This window comes from Pipistrellus kuhlii, unplaced genomic scaffold (assembly GCF_014108245.1).
Source record: "Pipistrellus kuhlii isolate mPipKuh1 unplaced genomic scaffold, mPipKuh1.p scaffold_m20_p_1, whole genome shotgun sequence".
Taxonomy (NCBI): Eukaryota; Metazoa; Chordata; class Mammalia; order Chiroptera; family Vespertilionidae; genus Pipistrellus; species Pipistrellus kuhlii.
This window is the reverse complement of record NW_023425404.1, coordinates 92,420,190-92,439,906: the sequence shown is the minus strand read 5'-3', so window position 1 is coordinate 92,439,906 and position 19,717 is coordinate 92,420,190. Positions and strand designations below refer to the sequence as shown.

Genomic DNA, 19,717 nt, shown 5'->3' with positions numbered 1-19,717 from the left:
TCTACCCTGTTTCCCCGAAAATAAGACAGTGTCTTATATTAATTTTTGCTACCAAAGATGCGCTAGGTCTTATTTTCAGGGGATGTCTTATTTTTCCATGAAGAATACGGTACACATTTATTGTTAAATGAAAATGAAGGAAATTTATTACCTGTATACGGTATGGTAGTAGTACGGTAGTTGTCAACACAAACCAGACAAACTGTGAATTCTACAGTATCAATAATTTACTCATTTATTCAATGACAATCATGTCATCATCTTCTGGAACATCATCATAACAATCCAATTCTTGAATTTCCTGGTGAATTTCTTATAACTCAATTTCTTTCAGAATCAGTGGACCAAATCTCTCATGTTTAGCAACAGCATTCTGAGACAGAGCCTTGGGGGGGGGGGGGGGGGCTTATTTTCGGGGAGATGCCTTATATTTCACTCAGAAGGAAACCTGTAAGTAGGTCTTATTTTCGGGGAAACACGGTACCAGATATTTACCTAGAGTTTAAACAGTCACCTGATTCCTGACTCCTGATTAATTTACCCGAGGAAGCTCTAAGGCCTCCGGGGAGGTGATCAAGCTCCCCTTTCCACTCATTCTAGTGGGCTGAACTGATGGGGCCCCTACCTTACAGATTCTGTTGACAGGTCCAGAAGTGTCTGTCTGCTCTCTCCAAATGCTGGCGGGGTCCTGGGCTGAGGTCCGGGAGCGCCCAAAGTCCCCCGGTTTAATTCTGCTAAATTAGCAGAGCGGTGCCTCCCAGAGGCCTGTCCAACGCCCCCGGTCCCCAAACCCAGTCCATCCACCAGAGGCTAAAAGGGCTGCATGGGTTGGTTCCTCGAGCCAATGCACCAAATTATGTTACAGAGTTCCCGAACAATCAAACAATGCAAGAGGAGAGTTTGGAGATACTCACTTTATTCATCGCGTGATGGGCTCAGAGAAAATGAATTCAAATTCTAAGCAAAGGTACAAGCAGAGCTTCCCTTTTTATAAAGGAGCCAGCTCTCTGTGCAATTAGTGGTTATCTCGCTGCTGTCCTTCAAAACAAACACAGCTAAATTTATGGGCATACCTAGTCTTGATCTGCAAGGTCATACAGTTAATTTTATGATCCTCATTTTACAAGCATGCTAAAGCAAACATTTTTAGAAACAGCAGAAAATTCCAAACAGCAGGGTTTTGTTTTGTTTTTTTCAAAATAGGGGTTTTCCTTCTCAATACCACCCTGAACTTACCCAATCTTGTCTGACCTTGGAATCTAAGTATGGTCTGGCATGGTTAGTGCTTGGATGGGAGGTAATTATCACTATGGGAAACATAAGACCAAATTTATGTCACTATAGAAATTAATATTAAAAAGTATGAATATATCAGAAAACAGTATAGGAAAATAAAATCTATAAAAGTACCTGAGAAAAATATTTTTAAATTCTATGGTGAGGAGAGAATTTCTAACAAGACTCTAAATCCTTGACCTACGGAAGGATTAATGAGATATATAAGTTGATTTAATAATTAGAACTTCCTCTATGTCTAAAGACTCTGTTTAAGCCGAAGCCAGTTTGGCTCAATGGTAGAGCGTCGGTCTGCGGACTGAAGGGTCCTAGGATCGATTCTGGTCAAGGGCATGTACGTTGGCACATCCCCGGTGGGGGATGTGCAAGAGGCGACTGGTAGATGTTTCTCTTGCATCGACGTTTCTGGCTCTCTATCTCTCTCCCTTCCTCTCTGTAAAAAATCAATAAAATATATTTTAAAAAAATAAATAAATAAAATAAAGACTCTGTTTAAGACAAGTGATACACTAAATGATAATATTTTTAACATATAAACACAAAGGACTAATGACTCATTTCCTTAATATTTGAAAAAGCGCCTACAAGTCACTAAGAAACAATAAAACAATCTAATATAAAACAGGCAATTGATATAAGCAAGTAATTCCTGGACAGAAGGACACATCAATGATCTAAAATTATGTAAAAGGAGCCGAAACCGGTTTGGCTTAGTGGATAGAGCATTGGCCTGCAGACTGGAAGGTCCCAGGTTTGATTCCTTGGTTGCGGGCATATCCCCAGTAGGGGATGTGCAGGAGGCAGCTGATCAATGATTCTCTCTCATTGATGTTTCTAACTCTCTGTCCCTCTCATATATTAAATTATGTAAAAAGATATTTAACCCCATTAAACTCTATATCCCCATTTGAACTCTATAACCCCATAACTCTATAACTCTATAACTCTAAACTCTATAACCCCATTTGAACTCTATATCCATTAATAATCTGGAAAGTTCAAACTGTGGCAGTGTAGTTTTTGCCTAGCAGATTGCAAAAATTTAAATGTTGGTTAAAAAAAATACAGTGTGGAAGAGGAGGCAAAAATGGTGGGTCGCTCTCATCAAGTGTTAAATAAATAATACACCACCAAATTCAAATCCTTGACTTAGCAATTCTACTTCCAGTTGTTTACCCTATGAAAATACTCCTTTAAGAGCACAAAGACCTGTGCAAGAATCTTTCTTGCTATCAGTTTTATAAATTGAAAAACATTAAATGCAATCTAACCACCCCACAATAGGAAAGAGATTAAATGTTATATTTCCCATTCTGTGAAACACTCTTCAGCCATTAAAAATAATGGAGTTGCTCCACATGTAATGACATGAAATGGAAATGAAGATCTCTGAAGGGATTCTGGGCTGCTTTTTTTTTTTTTTTTTTTTTTTTTGTCATAGTAGGGTCCCATTTTTTTTTTAATTTAATAAATCTTTATTGTTCAGATTATTACAATTGTTCCTCTTTTTTTCTCCAATGGTTCCCCTCCACCAGGTTCCCACCCCACCCTCTGCCCTTATCTCCTCCCCACTGTCCTCATCCATAGGTGTACGATTTTTCTCCAGTCTCTTCCCACACCCCTTTTCCCCTGAGAATTATCAGTCCACTCCCTTTCTATGCCCCTGATTCTATTATATTCACCAGTTTATTCTGTTCATCAAATTTTTTATACATTTGATTTTTAGATTCACTTGTTGATAGATATGTATTTGCTGTTCATAATTTTTATCTTTATCTTTTTCTTCTTCCTCTTCTTAAAGAATAACTGTCAGCATTTCATATAATACTGGTTTGGTGGTGATGAACTCCTTTAGCTTTTTCTTATCTGTGAAGCTCCTTATCTGCCCTTCAATTCTGAATGATCACTTTGCTGGGTAGAGTAATCTTGGTTGTAGGTTCTTGCTATTCATCACTTTGAATATTTCTTGCCACACCCATCTGGCCTGCATAGTTTCTGTGGAGAAATCAGCTGACAATCATATGGGTGCTCCCTTAAAGGTAATTAACTGTTTTCCTCCTGCTGCTTTTAATATTCTCTCTTTGTCTTTTGCTCTTGGCATTTTAATTACAATGTATCTTGGTGTGATTCTCTTTGGATTCCTTTTGTTTGGGGTTCTGTGCATTTCCTGGTCTTGTAAGCCTATTTCTTTCACCAGGTGGGGGAAGTTTTCTGTCATTATTTCTTCAAATAGGTTTTCAGTATCTTGCTTTCTCTTTTCTTCTGGCACCCCCTTAATTCTGATGTTGGTATGCTTAAAATTGTCCCAGAGGCTTCTTACACAATCTTCAAATTTTTGGATTATTTTTTTCTTTTTGCTTTCCCTGTTGAATGTTTTTTGCTTCTTTGTATTTCAAATATTTGACTTGATTCTTGCATTCCTCTAGTCTACTGTTGGATCTCTGTATAATATTTTTTATTTCAGTCAGTGTATGTTTAATTTCTAGTTGATCCTTTTTCATATCCTTGAGGGTCTCGCTAAATTTATCAGCCTTTTCTAGGAAATTCTTGAAAAACCTTATAACAGTGGTTTTGAACTCTATATCCAGTCATTTGTTTTCCTCCATTTCTTTCGTTTGTGATCTGTTTATTTGTCTCCACATTTTCACTGCTTCCCTGAGTTGGTAGCGTAGCTTTGTGTACTAGGTGTCCTATATGGGCCAGTGGGTTGGCCTCCCTGTTTCCTGAAGTGGACACTCTTGGTGAAACTCTTTGTGGACTATGTGTACAGCCTTGGTGTAGTTAAGTCTTGATTGTTGTTGGTATCACTGGGAGGAATTGACCTCTAGGCCAATTGGCTGTGAGGATCAGCTGTGTCTAAGCCGGGAGAACTTCTGTGTTTGAGACAGCCTTATAAGACAAGACTTTCAAAATTTCAAAGCCTCTGTGCTCAGCTTGGAGTCTCAGGGCTGATCAGATAGTCTTGGCTTCCTGTCAGCCCTTCCCTATGAGGCCCCTGGTTCTCAGTGTCCCTCGGTAACCACTGCAAGCACCTGCAAGAGTAAACCACCCTCAAGTTTTGTCCACTGCCAGACAATCCAGTTTCCTCCCCCAATGAATCTATGTTCCCATATTCTCACCCAGAACTGGAGTTCAGTGCAGTGGGGAGTTTCTGTTTCCCTCCTGCTAGAGAAAGCCAGCAGCACACTCAGTAGTCACTCCTCTCTTTGCACACTTGCATACACACCTCCAGATCTCTGCCTTTTACGGCTCCCCTGAGTTTCCGCCTGAAAGTCCAGATTCCCCTCTTCCTTCCCCCTCCACCCCATATCAGGCTAGGTCCCTAAGGTTTCACCCGGAACTGGAGTTTAGTACAGTCGGAACTGGGTTTCAGAACAGTCAGGAACTTTTGTCTCCTTCCCACTAGAGAAAGCCAGCCAGACACTCAGCCATGTGCACATGTGTCTCTGTACCTCAGCCTTTTGTAGCTCCTCTGATTCTCTGTGTGCTTTTCTCTTTCCTTCTAGTTGTATAATTTCCACTCAGCCAGCTTTCCTATGGTTCTGGGTGGTATCCATTTTGTCTTTTAGTTTTAGTTTTGAAATTGTTATTCGAGGCAGCAGTTTAGGTGTTTATCTATACTGCCATATTGGTTTTTCTCCCTAGAGTCCCATTTTTGTATTAAAAATGCACCTTATGAGCTTTAGCTGGTTTGGTTTAGTGAATAGAGTGTTGGCCTGTGGACTGAGGAGTGGGTTTGATTCCCGTCAAGGGCACAAGCCCAGGTTGTGGGCTCCATCCCCAGTAGGGGATGTGCAGAAGGCAGCTGATCAATGATTCTCTCTTATCATTAATGTTTCTGTCTATCTCTCTCCTTTCCTTTTTGAAATCAATAAAAATATATATTTTTAAAAATACATCCTATGAAATTATAGTCAAACCCCAATACTTGAAAGTCTCCCATCTCTAACAATTTAGTTCACACCCAAGTTATTCATGGAATAAATGTCTCAGTTGTCGAACAAAATTTCATTCTTGACCCAATAATCCTTTCATGCTTATATCTTTATGATCAGTCAGATATCTCTCAGGTGACAAACAAAAGAGAGAATGTGTGAGTATGAGTCAGTTTACCACTAAACTTCTATTGTTAACATCTTTGAATATTTTCACGCTTTTTTGCTTTTGTTGCTGATTATTATTATTAACTAAAGGCCGGGTGCAAGAAATTTGTGCATGAGTATGGTCTCTAGACCTGGCCTGTGATTAGGGCCATCTTCCCCAGCTGCACACAGCTGGCCCTGCCCCCCCACCATTACCCACCCCCAGTTTCCTGTTCGCCATCAGAGCCTGCCAACCATGGAAAGGGACTGAAAGGTGGTCAGTGTGCCTCATAGTGACTGATTGAGCAGTCGTTCTGCTGTTAGGGTCAATTTGCATATTACCCTTTTATTATATAGGATATGTATATACAGTAAATCAGCACGGGTCCTATGAAGGTTAGTGATAGCAGCAACATGAAAAGGACAGTTGTGAGAACCATGATAGAGCTTAAAAGAAATAATTGTAAAGTGTGATAAAAGTGTTACCTGTCTGATTGGCTCTTGAGTATGGCATGGTGAAATCAATGATTAGCACAATTTTAAAACATTAAGAGGCCATCAAAAGTGCTGATGTTGCTACGAGTGTGAAACTGCTCACAAAACAATGATCACAGGCAGTTGAAGCGGTAGAAAAACTGTTGTTGATTTGGATAAATAAAAAGCAGTTACCCAGTGATAGAATTTTAGAGGCAATTATTTGTGGAACAGTAAAGATGCTACATACTGACCTCCTGGAAAACCCCCTGAAAGTGATTTGTTTAAGGCTAGAATAGGGTGGCTCAATAAATTTAAGAAAAAAGTAGTATTCATAGTGTAGTGAGGTTGCCAGTTCTAACAAAGTAGCTGCTGGTAATTTCATGACACAATTTAAAAAATATACAGATGACGAAGGATTTGTTCCCAACAACTGTTCAATTGTAATGAGACCTGCCTCTTCTGGAATAAAATGGCAAAGAGGACCTACATCACACAGGAGAAGTCACTGCTGGGAAACAAGCCAATGGAGGACAGCCTGATGTTATTGCTGTGTGGAAATGTGAATGGGAACTTTAAATTGAAACTTCTACTTGTCTACTATTCTGAAAACTCATGAGTTTTTAAGAAAAATAATGTAATGAAAAACAAGGTGAATATGATATGGAGAGCTAATAGCAAATCTTGGTTGACCAAGCAATTTTTTATTGAATGGATTCATGAAGTGTTTGCCCCAAGTGTGAAGAAATAACTCTGGGATAAACAGTTGCCACTCAGGGCACTTTTTGTAATGGACAATGCCCCTGCCCACTTCCAGGCTTGCAGGCCAATTTAGTGAAGGAGCAGAATCATCACTGTTAGGTTCTTGCCACCTAACAAGTCCTCTCATCCAACCCATGGGCCAGCAGGTCATTTTTAATTTTAAGAGCTCTACACAAAGGCACTGTTTCAGAGGTGTTTTGAAGTGACCTCTGAAGCTAAATTAACCCTCAGGAAGTTTTGGAAGGAACATTTTAATATCCCCACTTGCATGAGGCTGATAGACAAAGCATGGGGGGAAATGTGCAATCAGCCTGGAAGACACTGTGGCCTGAGTCTGTTGCTCTAAGAAACTTTGAGGGCTTTGAGGATGAGCCTGTGTCTGTTGTGGAGAGTATTGTGTCTCTGGGCGAGTCCATGGCTTGGAGGTGGAATGATGATGATGTCGAGGAGTTGGTGGAGGATCACAGCACTGAGCTGACCACCTAGGAGTTCCAGGACCTTCAGAGGGAGCAGCAACAGATGGCAGCTGAGGAGGAGGAGGGAAGAGGGGTATTCCTACTTTACTAATCAAGGAAGTGCTTCGAAAATGGGGAGAAATGCAAAGTTTTATTGAGAAATATTACCCTGACAAAGAAGTAGCAAACCCTACCATAATAATGACAATGCAGCATTTCACTCATCAAGCATTAAAACATAGACAAAAACACATCATTGGATAAGTTTTTAGTGAGACAGAGGCCCAAAAGCAAGTTCTACTGGAGACAAAGAAGCCCAGAACAGCTACCTGACTTTTTATAGAAGGGGACTCCCATTCCAAACAATAATATCCTCCATCCCTCCATCCCTCCATCCCTCCTCTCCATAGTCAGTCATCAATAGCTCTCAACATTAAAGGTAAGTTCTAGTGTATTTGTAAATTTTCACTTTTTACTGTATATTTCATTTTCTTTTTGTTAAAATTTTCATTTACACTTCATGTCCATTTTGTTTTTAAAGTGTTTATAGAGTAAACAGTATATTACATGTGTACTATACTAGTATATATAAGAAAGGTTAAAACAGGAAATAATTTAGGGGGCTGGAATGAATTAATTCAATTTAATTATTTGTAATGGGAAAAAAATAATGATTTTCACAAAAATAGGTTCTTAAATAGCTTCCAGGATGAAGTAAGTTTAAAAACCAAGGTCCCACTGTATATATCACTTTATATGCCTCTGTGTGGGAACATGCATGAAGCAGTTGGGAAGAAGCCCTGACAGATTCCAGGAAGCAACCAATTACTATGTTTCTTTCACATATCTCTATGTCTATGTCTATGTCTGTGTCTGTGTCTGTGTCTGTGTCTGTGTCTGTGTCTGTGTCTGTGTCTATCTCTACCTCTCTCTATCTCTATCTCTATCTCTATCTCTATCTCTATCTACCTCTTTCTTCTATCCACCCTTTTTCCCTCCCTTCCACTCTCTCTAAAAATCAATGGAAAAAAATATCCTCATGTGAGGATGAATAAAAAAGAAAAAATATATAAAGTGAGATTGGGGCTATGTAGAGGGAGAAGAGAGAATTTCTACTTACCTTTAGGACACAATGTTTTTAATGATTTAACCTCTGTGTTGTAAAAAACTCAAATTATTCTAGTGAAAAACATGGCAAATAAAATGGGCAAAGGCAACACTACTGTCCAGCCTATAAATCAAATCTGAAAAATGTCTTCAGACCAGATGTCCCCTGCTACCCTCATCATCTGAGGTATTCCCAACTGACAGACTTCAAAGCCTGGGCTGTCTGCAAAGTTGCTCTGGGGCTTTCCTCGCAGGTCGGGCTTTCCCATCAGGTTCTTCCCTGCTGCCTTGTCCAGGCCCCTCTCACACACACACCACAGTGACTATAGCTGCAGTGTTGTAACAGGATCAGAGAAAAGCAGGAGGAGCCTACCACCAAGTCTCGGAGTTCATTTTCATAGTTAAATTCTTAGTTAATTTATTCCATCATTTTGAATTCATTATTTTAATTAAATTTAAGCTTTTAAGAGAGTTTTTCATTTAAAGAGACCTTGGAGATCTTTCAGTTTAATCCTAACATTTTATGTATGAGGAGTCAGAGGCCCAAGGAAGGATCGTTAATATATTGTGTTACATTTAAGACCCTTGAATTTGGGGCTCAGCCTCATTTCTTGATTCTTATGAAAGCAAACTCCTGACTGTTTGCCACCATTTGAGAATGTTATTGCCATTAGCTGCTCATCTATACCTCCAGAAAGGTGACCATAGTCACTTCTCTTTATAGAACAAACTAAAGGCCCAGTGTATGAAATTTGTGCATTTGGGGCAGTCACTCAGCCCAGCCTATACCCTCTCGCAATCTGGGACCGCTCACCTGCCTTCCTGATCTGCCTGCTTGATTACACCTAACCACCTCTGCCTTGGCTCCCCCCCCCCAACCCCCACCATGACTTCATCCAGAAGGTCATTCAGTTGTCTGGTCTAATTAGCATATTATGCTTTTATTATTATAGACTAGAGGCTCCATGCATGAAATTTGTGCATGGGGAATGGTTGTCCCTCAGCCTGGCCTGCACCCTCTCCAATCTTGGACCTCTCGAAGGATGTCCTACTACCCATTTACAGGGATCAGGCCTAAACTGGCAGTTGGACATCCCTCTCGAAATCCAGGACTGCTGGCTCCTAACCACTCACCTGCCTTCCTGCCTGCTTGCCTAATTGCCCCTAACCACTCTGCATGCTAGCCTGCTCACCCCCAACTGCCCCCTGCTGGCCTGCTCACTCCAAAACTGCTCCTCTCCCCACTGTCCTGGTCACCCCCAACTGACCCCCACTGACGGCCTGCTTGCCCCCAACTGACCCCCCTTACTAGTCTGCTCATGCCCAACTGCCCCCCTGATGGCCTGATCATCCCCAACACCTTCCCACCAAGCTGATCACCACAACTGTTGTCCCATCCTGGCATGATGGGACAGCTGCCTTCCCCTCTTGGCCTTTAACTGCCTCTACCTTGGCCCCACCACCATGGCTTTGTCCAGAAGGTATCCTGGAAGGTCTCCCAGTCTAAGTAGTATATTACCCTTTTATTAGTATAGATAGAGGCCAAGTACATGGGTGGGGGCCGGCTGGTTTGCCCTGAAGGGTGTTCTGGATCAGGATGGGGGTTCCCTTGGGGCATGTGGCCGCCTGGGCAAGGGCCTGTGGTGGTTTGCAGGCTGGCATGCCCCCATGGATAAGGGTCCCTCCTGTAGGGATGTGGCCAGTCTGGGTGAGGGGCTGATGGCTGTGTGCAGGCAGGCTAAGCCCTCCAGCAGGGACCCTCACCCCATGTGGGTGTGGCTGGCCTGGGTAAGGGGCTTTTTTTCTTTTTTCAGTGCCTCATTGAGCATAGGACAGGGCCAGCTGGAAGCAGGTATCTGGGATTTATTTATTTTCTATAATTGAAACTTTGTAGCCTTAAGCAGAGGCCAGGGCCAGCCAGGGCGAGCAGGAAACTTGGCTTCCTCCATTGCCACAGGAAACCAAAGCCACCTGCTCAATTCAGCTTTGTGGCAGTGGCCATCTTTGTTGGGTTAATTTGCATACTTGCTCCTGATTGGCTGATGGGTATAGCAGAGTGATGGTTAATTTGCATGTTTCTCTTTTAATTAGTGTAGATGTCATCAGTCAGACCTGTCATTCCTTCAAATTAAGTCTTTCTGACCTTGAGACTTTTCCACACAGGCTATTCCCTCTTTCTTCTCTTCACAAGACTGGCTCCTTCCCACACTCAGGCACCTCCTCTGAGAGGTCTTCCCATCATTACCCCTTCTGGCAACCCATTTTCCTCAAAGAAGGCAGACTTTGTGTGTCTCGTGTCCTTAGATCCCAGAACATAGAGCATATAGTAGGTGCTCAGAGTTTGTTAGGTGAATAGAGGTGCAAATGTGACACCCACTTCTGGCCCTGCTCTTATGTGATTGTCCCCTCATGTGGTCCATGGAATTGTATTATCATTTAAGGGTATTTTTAAGTAAAAATGGTACAGCTCTATTATTGTAATTTGTGTGGATTACAAGGGAGACTGAACATATTTCTATTAATTTATGATGTTTGTTCAGCTGTCCACTGTCATCTGAATGCTTTACTCAGTAATTCTTGGGTAGTGGCCTGAGTCAGATGGGGGAAACCTGTGAGTGGTTGTAACCTGAGTCAGGTGACAAAGAGAGGGGATAGATTTAACTTAGGTCTTAAGTACCAGGGACAGGATCCTGGGGGCTTGGTGCTATGGAAGATGCCTAAAGCCAGCCCCACCAGCTGACCTCTTGCAGGTTTTCCCACAGAGACAGCTCATCTGGGCCTGCAGTGCAGACAGATGGCACAAGAGTAGTGGGTCCTTAGTCATGGGAGGGTCCTCGGTCATGGGAGGATCTGGAATGATGGCAGATCCAGACGTGAACTCAGCTGCAGGCCCAAGTCTCCTCTGGTGGTAGATGGAGAAACTCTACTACTAGGAGCCTTCATTTATTCCTTGTGTTAGAAAGGTGAGCCCCAGAGTTAGGGGTCCTAGTAAAACATGAAGGATACTCAGGAGTCAGACTGTAAGGCAGTATCTTTACTTCTGCAGAAGGGAGTGCAATTGACAAATTCTGGTAAATACACACACTGATCAAAAAGTACCTCAGATTTTATGCCTGATGCAGTCTGCATTCACCCTGATTGGTTAAGGCTTGTGTTCACATTCTTACATGATTGGTTAATTCAAAGGATGGGGAAAGGTTGACATTTAGGAAACAAATATTTAGAATGGCAGCCTCCTGGGGAATTGCAAGTCATGGGAGTTAGAGTGGTGACCGTCTCTCAAAATGGCTACTCTTAAGCTAAGGAGCTTCCTTTTTTGACAGAAAAGATTATGGGTTGACTATCATAATTCTCACACTTGTCAGGTCTGACTTCTGTCCTCCTCTCTGGTGAAGGGCAATGATCTTGGCAAATATTAGTAGTATTTAGTGAAAAACTGTACAAAGTTTTTTAACATAATTTAAAGTAATTTCACACTAAGAAACCATAGTTTTTTTTCTTAGAGTGAAAATTGCTAAGTGACAAGGTAAAGACAGTGCATACAGTTATACTAAATTATATAACTGAGAGATAAGTATTTATTATTACACATTTATCCAGCAACCACCAGGATCTAGGCACTCAACCTGGAGACCCACAGGCCGCAGTGGCATATGTAATGGAACAGGGGCAGAGTGGGTTTGGATGCAGAACATGTGGCAGGAGCCCAGGGCCCAAACCCACTCTGACTCCAGAGCCCAACACCTATTAGCTGTGCACATGGCAACCTGGGTCCATGTGGGAAGTGGAGCATGATGCCATCCTCGTGGACTCTGATTTGAAAATCTTGGCCTAGAGAAGGTAAAAGTCCACTTTGTGTCTTCAAAACAGAAAGAGGAGCGTTGGTGGTATAGTGGTTAGTATAGCTGCCTTCAAAAACAGAAAGAGGTGATGTGTAGAATAACTGCTGGCAGGGGAGACACAGAAGAGATGGGACATGGGCCAGGTCTTGAAGAACAGGTAGAATTTGGAAAGGAAAAAGCAGGAGCTAAGGGGTGAAGATAATCCTAAACCACTAAAGGCAGCCAATGAACTGGCAGGACTGGAATGAAGGGCCTTCTGGGAAGAAGTGACACCAGAAGGGTGAGCACCCATGGCTCACCAACAGCCAGGAGCCCCTCAAACTGTGGGTCCTTCAAATGCTTAATCAGTGTTGGTTTTAAGAAGAAATTGGGCCCTGTGTGAGAAAAGGGAGATCAATGGTAGCAGCACTTTAATTTCCACATCTTATGGATATTTAGCAAAACTAAACCCCAAGGATAACCAACCCACTTTCCTTAGAGGGCATTTGGTTCGTCTCTGTTGGTGATGAAGCACTGCAGTGTTGTGGAACAGGTTCTTCTTGAACCCCAAGCAGCTCATCTGGGGAGGTCTATGGACATACACAGAAGCCCCTGAGAGAAGTTGAGGGAAATAAAATTTCCTATCTTTGCATTTCTTGTGAGGTATTGCTTTACAGTCTAAAAGGTGTTTGAGAGCTCCTCACAGACCACCACCCCAACAGCTGCCAGACTTGTCCATTCCCTGTCCCAGCACTCAGGGTAGCTAAGCTAACCCAGCCCCAACCTCAGGATAGCTGCCAGGACGAAATTAGAAGCTATTGTTGATTTTTCACCCAGGAAAAGGATTCCGCAGTCATTCATTCATTCAGTATTTCAGAATTGCCTACTATCCACAAGGAGGATATAAAAAAGAAAAAATAGAAGTGGGTTCTTCCTTCCAAGAGTATGTGGTCAGTTAATCTAATGAGGGAGATAAGAAGTAATCTTTTAGTGAAAATTCCCTAAAACACAATGTTATAGGAATCCAGAGGGGATGGTGTTACTTCTAGTGGGGGTGGGGCAGGGAGGGAGTCAGATGAAGTTTCGGAAGAAAGCATCAACTAACCATGAAACTTGAAGGATAAGTAAGTTATTGCCATGCATGCAAAATGAGGAATTGCATCCAGAGAATCACAAAGCCTCAGAGAATTGTCTAACTCTTCATTTTACATGTGAAGAAACTGAGGCCCAGGCTAGGTAGGGGCAAGTCTGGAAACTGAGCCTTTACCTACTGCAGCTTCTGTTCTCATAGTGTCCCGGGGCAGGGCTTCCTCTGAATGCAGTGTATGCAACTGGCTGGAAGGGGGTAAGCTCTGACCTTATTCGGGTGGAATGAGAGTTGCAGTTTGCTTTGAAACAGGATTTGTAATTGAACAGATGCCACAGGTGAAGGAAGAACCAGGGAAAAACAAAGGTTTCCAGCCTCAGTGGCAGGGAAGACACCTGGGCCAGGAACAGGAAGAAGTAGGGCTAGGAGAGAAAATGATGTGTTTGGTTTGGGACATGTACTAGAGGCATTTATGAAATGTACAGGGTAAAGTTCTAGCAGGCCATTCCTGCCGTTCATGAAGGAGTCAAGACCAAAGATAATTGAGTGTCATCTCTTCATGGTAGAGAGTTGGAGTTAGCCAAGAGATGGGATGGAGGGGAAATAGAAGCTCAGCAGACAGTATCCACAACTCCCTATGGAAAGGAGAAGGCAGAGGGGACCCATGATAGGTGGAGGTCAGCAGGGGTTGGAGATGTAATACCCTGGAGGGGAGAGGGGAGAAAGATTTCTCAGGGATCAGTCTATGTCCCAGCAAAAAGAGTTAACATGACACAAGCATAACACTTGAGAAGAGGCAGCTGGATCTAGCAACTAGAACATTATTCCTGACTTTCATAGGTACAAACATCTCTGGCTAGAACAACTAGGATAAAGCCATAAAATAAATCAAAAGTAACTCTAACTTGAACAGATAAGTTAGGTATGGGAAGGGCAAAGAAAAGACACAGGATATAAGCACAAGGGTCCTAAGTTGAGGAAGAGTCCAACTAGAAAGGGACAAAGAAAACAGCAGCCGCCCTTTGTAGGGGTCCCTTCTGTCCCTCCTTAGCCAGGAGAGACAGAGTAGAAACTTAGAATTAGGAGTTTTAGAGATAGAAGCTGGTTGCAATAAAGTTTCTGTACTTTTCACCTACAACCTTTTGTCTATGGTTTCATTCTTCAAATCCATCTGGACAAGAACCCAGAATCACTTTTGCTTCCTGCTCAATAAAACAACCGGAATCACCACGATGGAATTTAACTAGAAATCACTAACAAAAACAGATCTGGGAATTTCCAGACTATTTGAAATTAAACAACACATGGAAACACCACAAGTCTCATGTGAATTTAGAAAATATTTTGAACTGAATAAAAATGAAAATAGAACATGTCAAAATTTTTCTGGGATGTAGCTTATGCAGTGCTTAGATGAACTTATTAGCATTATATACTTGTACTAGAAAAGACAATATTAAGTCAATAATTTAATCTGCAACAGAGAGAATTTTGGAAAAGAAGAGCAAATTAAGCCCAAAGCAAGCAGAAGGAATGAAATAAAAATAAGAGCATAAGTCAGTGAAATTGAAAATAGGAAAGCAATAGAGAAAATCAATGTGCTTATATGCAATCTGTATCTTTGGTGAGGTGTTTGTTCAAATCTTTCCCCTAATTTCTAAAAGGATTTTTGTTTTCTTACTGTTGAATTTCAAGAGTTCTTTACATCTTCTGAATATAATACAGAGTCTTTCACAGAGCAAAAGTTTTTAATTTTGATGAATTCCGGTTCATCAGTGTGTTTTATCCATGGATCTAGCTTTAGGTGTAATATCTAAGAAACTTTCACCTAACTCAAGGTCATAACAATTGTATCCTATGTTTCTTCTAAACGTTTTACAATGACATATAGTTCTATGATCCATTTTCATTTAGTTTTTGTTTAAGGTGAGAAATATAGGTTGAGATTCAGTTTTTGCATATTGATGTTCATTGTTAAAGTAGCATTGGTTTAAAAGATTATCCTTTCTTCATTGAATTTCCTTTACAACTTTGTTAAAAATCATTTGGCCATATTTGTGCAAGTCTATTTCTAGGCTGTATTCTGTTCTTTTCATCTGTGTTCACCCTTTTGCCAATACCACACTGTCTTGATTACTGTAGCAGGCATGGAGTGAGTTTCAGGGTGGGTTAATAACGTGAAGTTTCAGAGATGTCTACTGCACATACATTATCATAAAATTTGAAAGTAGAATTTTTAATATTAAATATAGCATCAAGGATTCTTAAATTTTGCCTAGGGAATATCAGATCCCTGATTCTTGGAGTTGTCTATGTCTCAAGTTAGCCCAACCTCTAGAGCAGTGCTTGATAAACTAGTGTCACCAAGGCTTGTTTAAACACCAAGGTTTGGCTTCATTTGTGCCTCTACAATGAAACCCTTATGTTAAATTAACATCTAAATACATACTATGTTTTTTTAGAATAACTGCTTTTGCCATTACCAGTTCACTGAATTGCTGCTGACATCTTGGAACTCCTAGCAATACTATTGGATTGGTTGTTTGGAATTTCCCTCACAATCCTGCATTTTCTTTCATTGGATTCAAGTTTATGCACCAAGTTTCCTCTTTTTTTGTCATCAATTTTTGTAATTAAGAAAAAAAACAACTACCCACCCAGTTGATGTGGCTCAGTGGTTGGGCGTCAATCCATGAACCAGGAGATCATGGTTCGATTCTGGGTCAGGGCATATACCTGGTTGTAGGGTCCATCCCCAGTAGGGAAGGTGCAGGAGGCAGCAAATCAATGTTTCTCTCTCATCATTGATGTTTCTAGCTCTCTCACTCTCCCTTACTCTCTCTGAAATCAATAAAAAACATATTTTTAAAATTACCCAGAGATGGGGGTTGGGGAGGGCTAGGAGAGGGTAATGGATAAGAAACGGGGACATGTAATACTTTCAACAATAAAATAGATATTTTTTTAATTTCTCAAATCTCCAGCTTTGAAGGACCTTTGGTTATATAGTGCCTAGAACAGGAATGAAACTCTAAAATTATATATTTGTATAAGTAATAAAATTTAAAACACTAACTGTCCCATTGTGTTGAAAATTCTGCTTATTCACCAATGTCATTCTAGTTTAGCCCCAAGTTTTGTGCTCTTGTTGCAGAAGACAAAAGAAATACCAAGCACACTTCCTAGAGGGACCCGTTTATTAACACTAGTGGACCCTGGAATGATTTCCAAATCAGAGTGAAGAAACAGGGCTTCACTTTTTATAACCTTCTGGGGTCTTTGTTTTGCAGATATGGTTCCGCCCACTTTCATGGGCTTAAAAAAAGGCCCCCAGGTGTTGGGGTTCCCCAGGCTATATCCAATGATCTGTTCTGGGGCCAGCAATAATGACCCTCTTTTCCCACCCCCCAGGGCAGTGCATTGTTCACAGTTTTTATGGCCTGACAAGCCTTGCAAGACCAGTTTCCTCCTCATCCAAACCCCCCTCCCCTTGTCCCACAAGCTTCTTTTAGCCTTGGGCAGCAATGACCACTGGATGTTATGGTGAACAGGGATGACTACCACTCTTAGCTACTTCCAACTGGAAAGGGACAATGACCAAGGGGTTATCATCCCACTTCTTCCTCTCAGGAGTTTGTAGAGAGTTCTGGTTTGTAGGACCATCTGAAGTTTAAAGGCATTCCTGTCCAGTTTACAGGCAAGCAGAGGTAAGCAGTGGTCCCACACGCATAGAATGTTCCTGCAGGGGATATCAGAGATGGGTGGTGTTTTCAGGCTTGGGAGCAGAGTTACATAGTTCATCTGTTGGATGTTGGCCCTGCATACTGCTGAAACAAATAGGAGCAACATTGGTTAGCTGCACATTGGCTGTGACAGGTCCTATTATTATTTTTTCCTGTCAAATAAAATCTCCCTACCCCCATCACCACCCCCACCTCTACATGCATTTGGTAGTAGAGTCGTAACATGCCACAGACTAATAAGTATAGCTAACAGAAATCTGATTTGATTGGGTTTTCTCATGGACTACCCGGTTTAGTATATTTGGGTAGTGAGTTTCTAAGCAAGAAGCAAAGTATGGCATGACAAGGTGTAATACAACAATTTATGATAAGGACTTTGTTTCCTTGCTGTGTGGAGAGCAGGAATTTTATGGTACTTCTGTGTTCCAGTAAGAACAGATGATGTCTCCTCCTGGTACTAGTCTCAGATTCTGCTGGCATTCATAAAAAGATAAAATAAGAATTATTAGATAAAACTAGTGATTATTCAGAAATACTAGAGCATGTTACATTAGGAGGAGATAAGAAAGATTAGTGTTAGAGAGAATTCAGCAGGGTGTTATCTGAATTCCTTGAAGCATGCTCTGCAAGATCTGCTATCTTCTTGAGGGTGATCCGCTAGAGGTGTTTCACCTTCCACTCAGACTAGATGTCATTCAGCTGGGGGACTACCTTCACCTGGAGTGGTGAATCCAGGTGTTTCCTTAAGAGCTGCGGGGATGGTTAATATGACTGGATAGGGTTTCTTCCAGGTAACTTGAGGGGCTCCTTTTTCCAGTCCTTTACCAAAATCTGGTCTCCAGGTTTATAAAGATGTACAGCTTTCCCTAGAGAGATGGGTAGTCAGTCAATAACCCATCTGTGGACCTCAAAGACAGTTTTTCTAAGTCCTTATAGTTGTTTTTTGGATTTCTAAGTTCCCTATTTCCCCCAAATCTTTCTTTGGCCGAATTAAGGGAGGAGGTCTACTGTATAGAATTTCAAAGGGAGAGAAACCTACCCTTACCCTTGGGGTACAGTGTATCTGCAGGAGTACAAGAGGCAAGATTTCTGTCCAGGGTAAGGTTGTCTCTTGGCACAGCTTAGTCATAGCCTGCTTTGGAGTCCGTTTCATGTGCTCCACTTACCCTGAACTCTGAGGCCTGTAAGCTGTATGTAGATTCTATTTAATTCCTAAAGCCTTGGTTACCTGTTGTACTATTTCTGCTACAAAGGCTGGCCATTATTGGACCCTATGGTCAGAGGCATTCTATACCATGGAATTATATCCTTCAGCAGTGCCTTAGTGACTTCTCTCACCTTTTCAATGGAGTGGGTTATGCCTTGACCCAACCTGAAAAGGTGCAAACGAAGACTAGCAGGTATTTATTCCCTCTGCTAGGCCCTATTTCTGTAAATATCTACTTCTAAGTCCTCAAAAGGACCCTGTTTGGCATTGTTCTGAGCACAGAGAAGGCAATGCTGAGAGACTGAGGCACACAAGGAGGGTAGATGGGAAATTAGGTAGTATCTGCCTAACAAAGCTTCTAGGGCAGTCTTCCCTAAATGAGTGAGTTCATGCTACTGGAGGACTACCTTATGGGCTAACTGCTCTGAGACATAAAACCTATGATCTGGGAGTATCCACCAGCCTTCCACTGTTTTCTTGCCCTCTTCTTTCTGGGCCCATTTCTCTTCCTGAGGAGTGTATTTTGGAGGTTCAGGTAATTCTAGGACAAACATGATCCATGCTGGTGCTGCTTGTTCTTTAGCAGCCAGCTTGGCTGTGGTGTCAGCATGCTGGTTTTCTTCTAGTCTTTCCCTTTCTGGTGGCCTTTGCAATGGATGACGGCTATTTCCTTGGGCTCTCAGACTGCCTCTAATAATTTAAAATCTCATTCTGATTTTTTATTCCTTTTCCTCCTGCTGTCAAGAGCCCCCTTTCCTTATATATGGCCCCATGGACATGCAGGGTAGCAAAGGCATAGCATGAGTCAGTGTAGATGTTGGCACGCTTATTCTTACTGAGTTCCAAGGCTCTAGTGAGGGTCCAAATTCTTCCCTCTGTGCTGACCATCCTTCAGGTAGGGCCTGGGCTTCAATTGTCTCAAAGTTTAATACCACTGCATATCTGGCTACTCTTTTTCCTTTATCTAAGAAACTGCTGCTCTCTGTGAACAATACTAAGTCCGAGTTTTGCAGGGGCCTATCCCTTAGGTCTGGCTGGCTGGAATAAACCACCTCTAGGACTTTCCAGGCAATCATGCTCAGGGGCCCCCTCAGCGATGGGTAGAAAGGTGGCAGGAGTAAGTGTTCTCACTGCTCCTAATCGTACCCAAGGATTCTCACATAACAGCCCTTGATACTGAGTCATTTGAGCACAAGTCAGCCAGTGCTGCCCCCTTGCTTCCATCAGGGTGACAACAGCATGAGGTACTTTACATTTAGGTTTTGTTCCAGGGTAAGCTTATCCACTTCCTTGACTAACAATGCAATGGCTACAAGGGCCCTGAGACACAGGGGCCACCTCAAGGCAACTGAGTCAATCTGCTTGGAAAGATATGCTACTGGTCTTTGCCAGGATCCAAACCCCTGGGTTAGAACTCCTAGAGCTACCCTGCTGTTCTCATGAACAAAAAGATTACAGTCTCGTGTCACATCTGGTTGCCCTAGTGCTAGGGCCTCTGTGAGCTTTGCCTTTATGCTGATAAAGGCTTTCTCCTGTCCGGGACCCCAGTTGATGGGTGCCTTCTCTTCTCCCTTTAAAGCTTCATAGAGTCTTGGCCAGGTCTGAAAATTCTGGGATCCAAATTCGGCAGAATCCTGGCACTCCCAGGAGTTCCAGAATCTGCCCCCGCCAGGTGCTAGGGAC

The 19,717-nt window shown here is 42.1% G+C and overlaps 1 protein-coding gene across 4 annotated transcripts in view; it reads left to right on the top strand.

The window, feature by feature from the left end:
- THSD4 (thrombospondin type 1 domain containing 4) overlaps positions 1-19,717 on the top strand; it is a 701,089-nt gene that overhangs the window by 576,437 nt on the left and 104,935 nt on the right. The window lies entirely within an intron of this gene.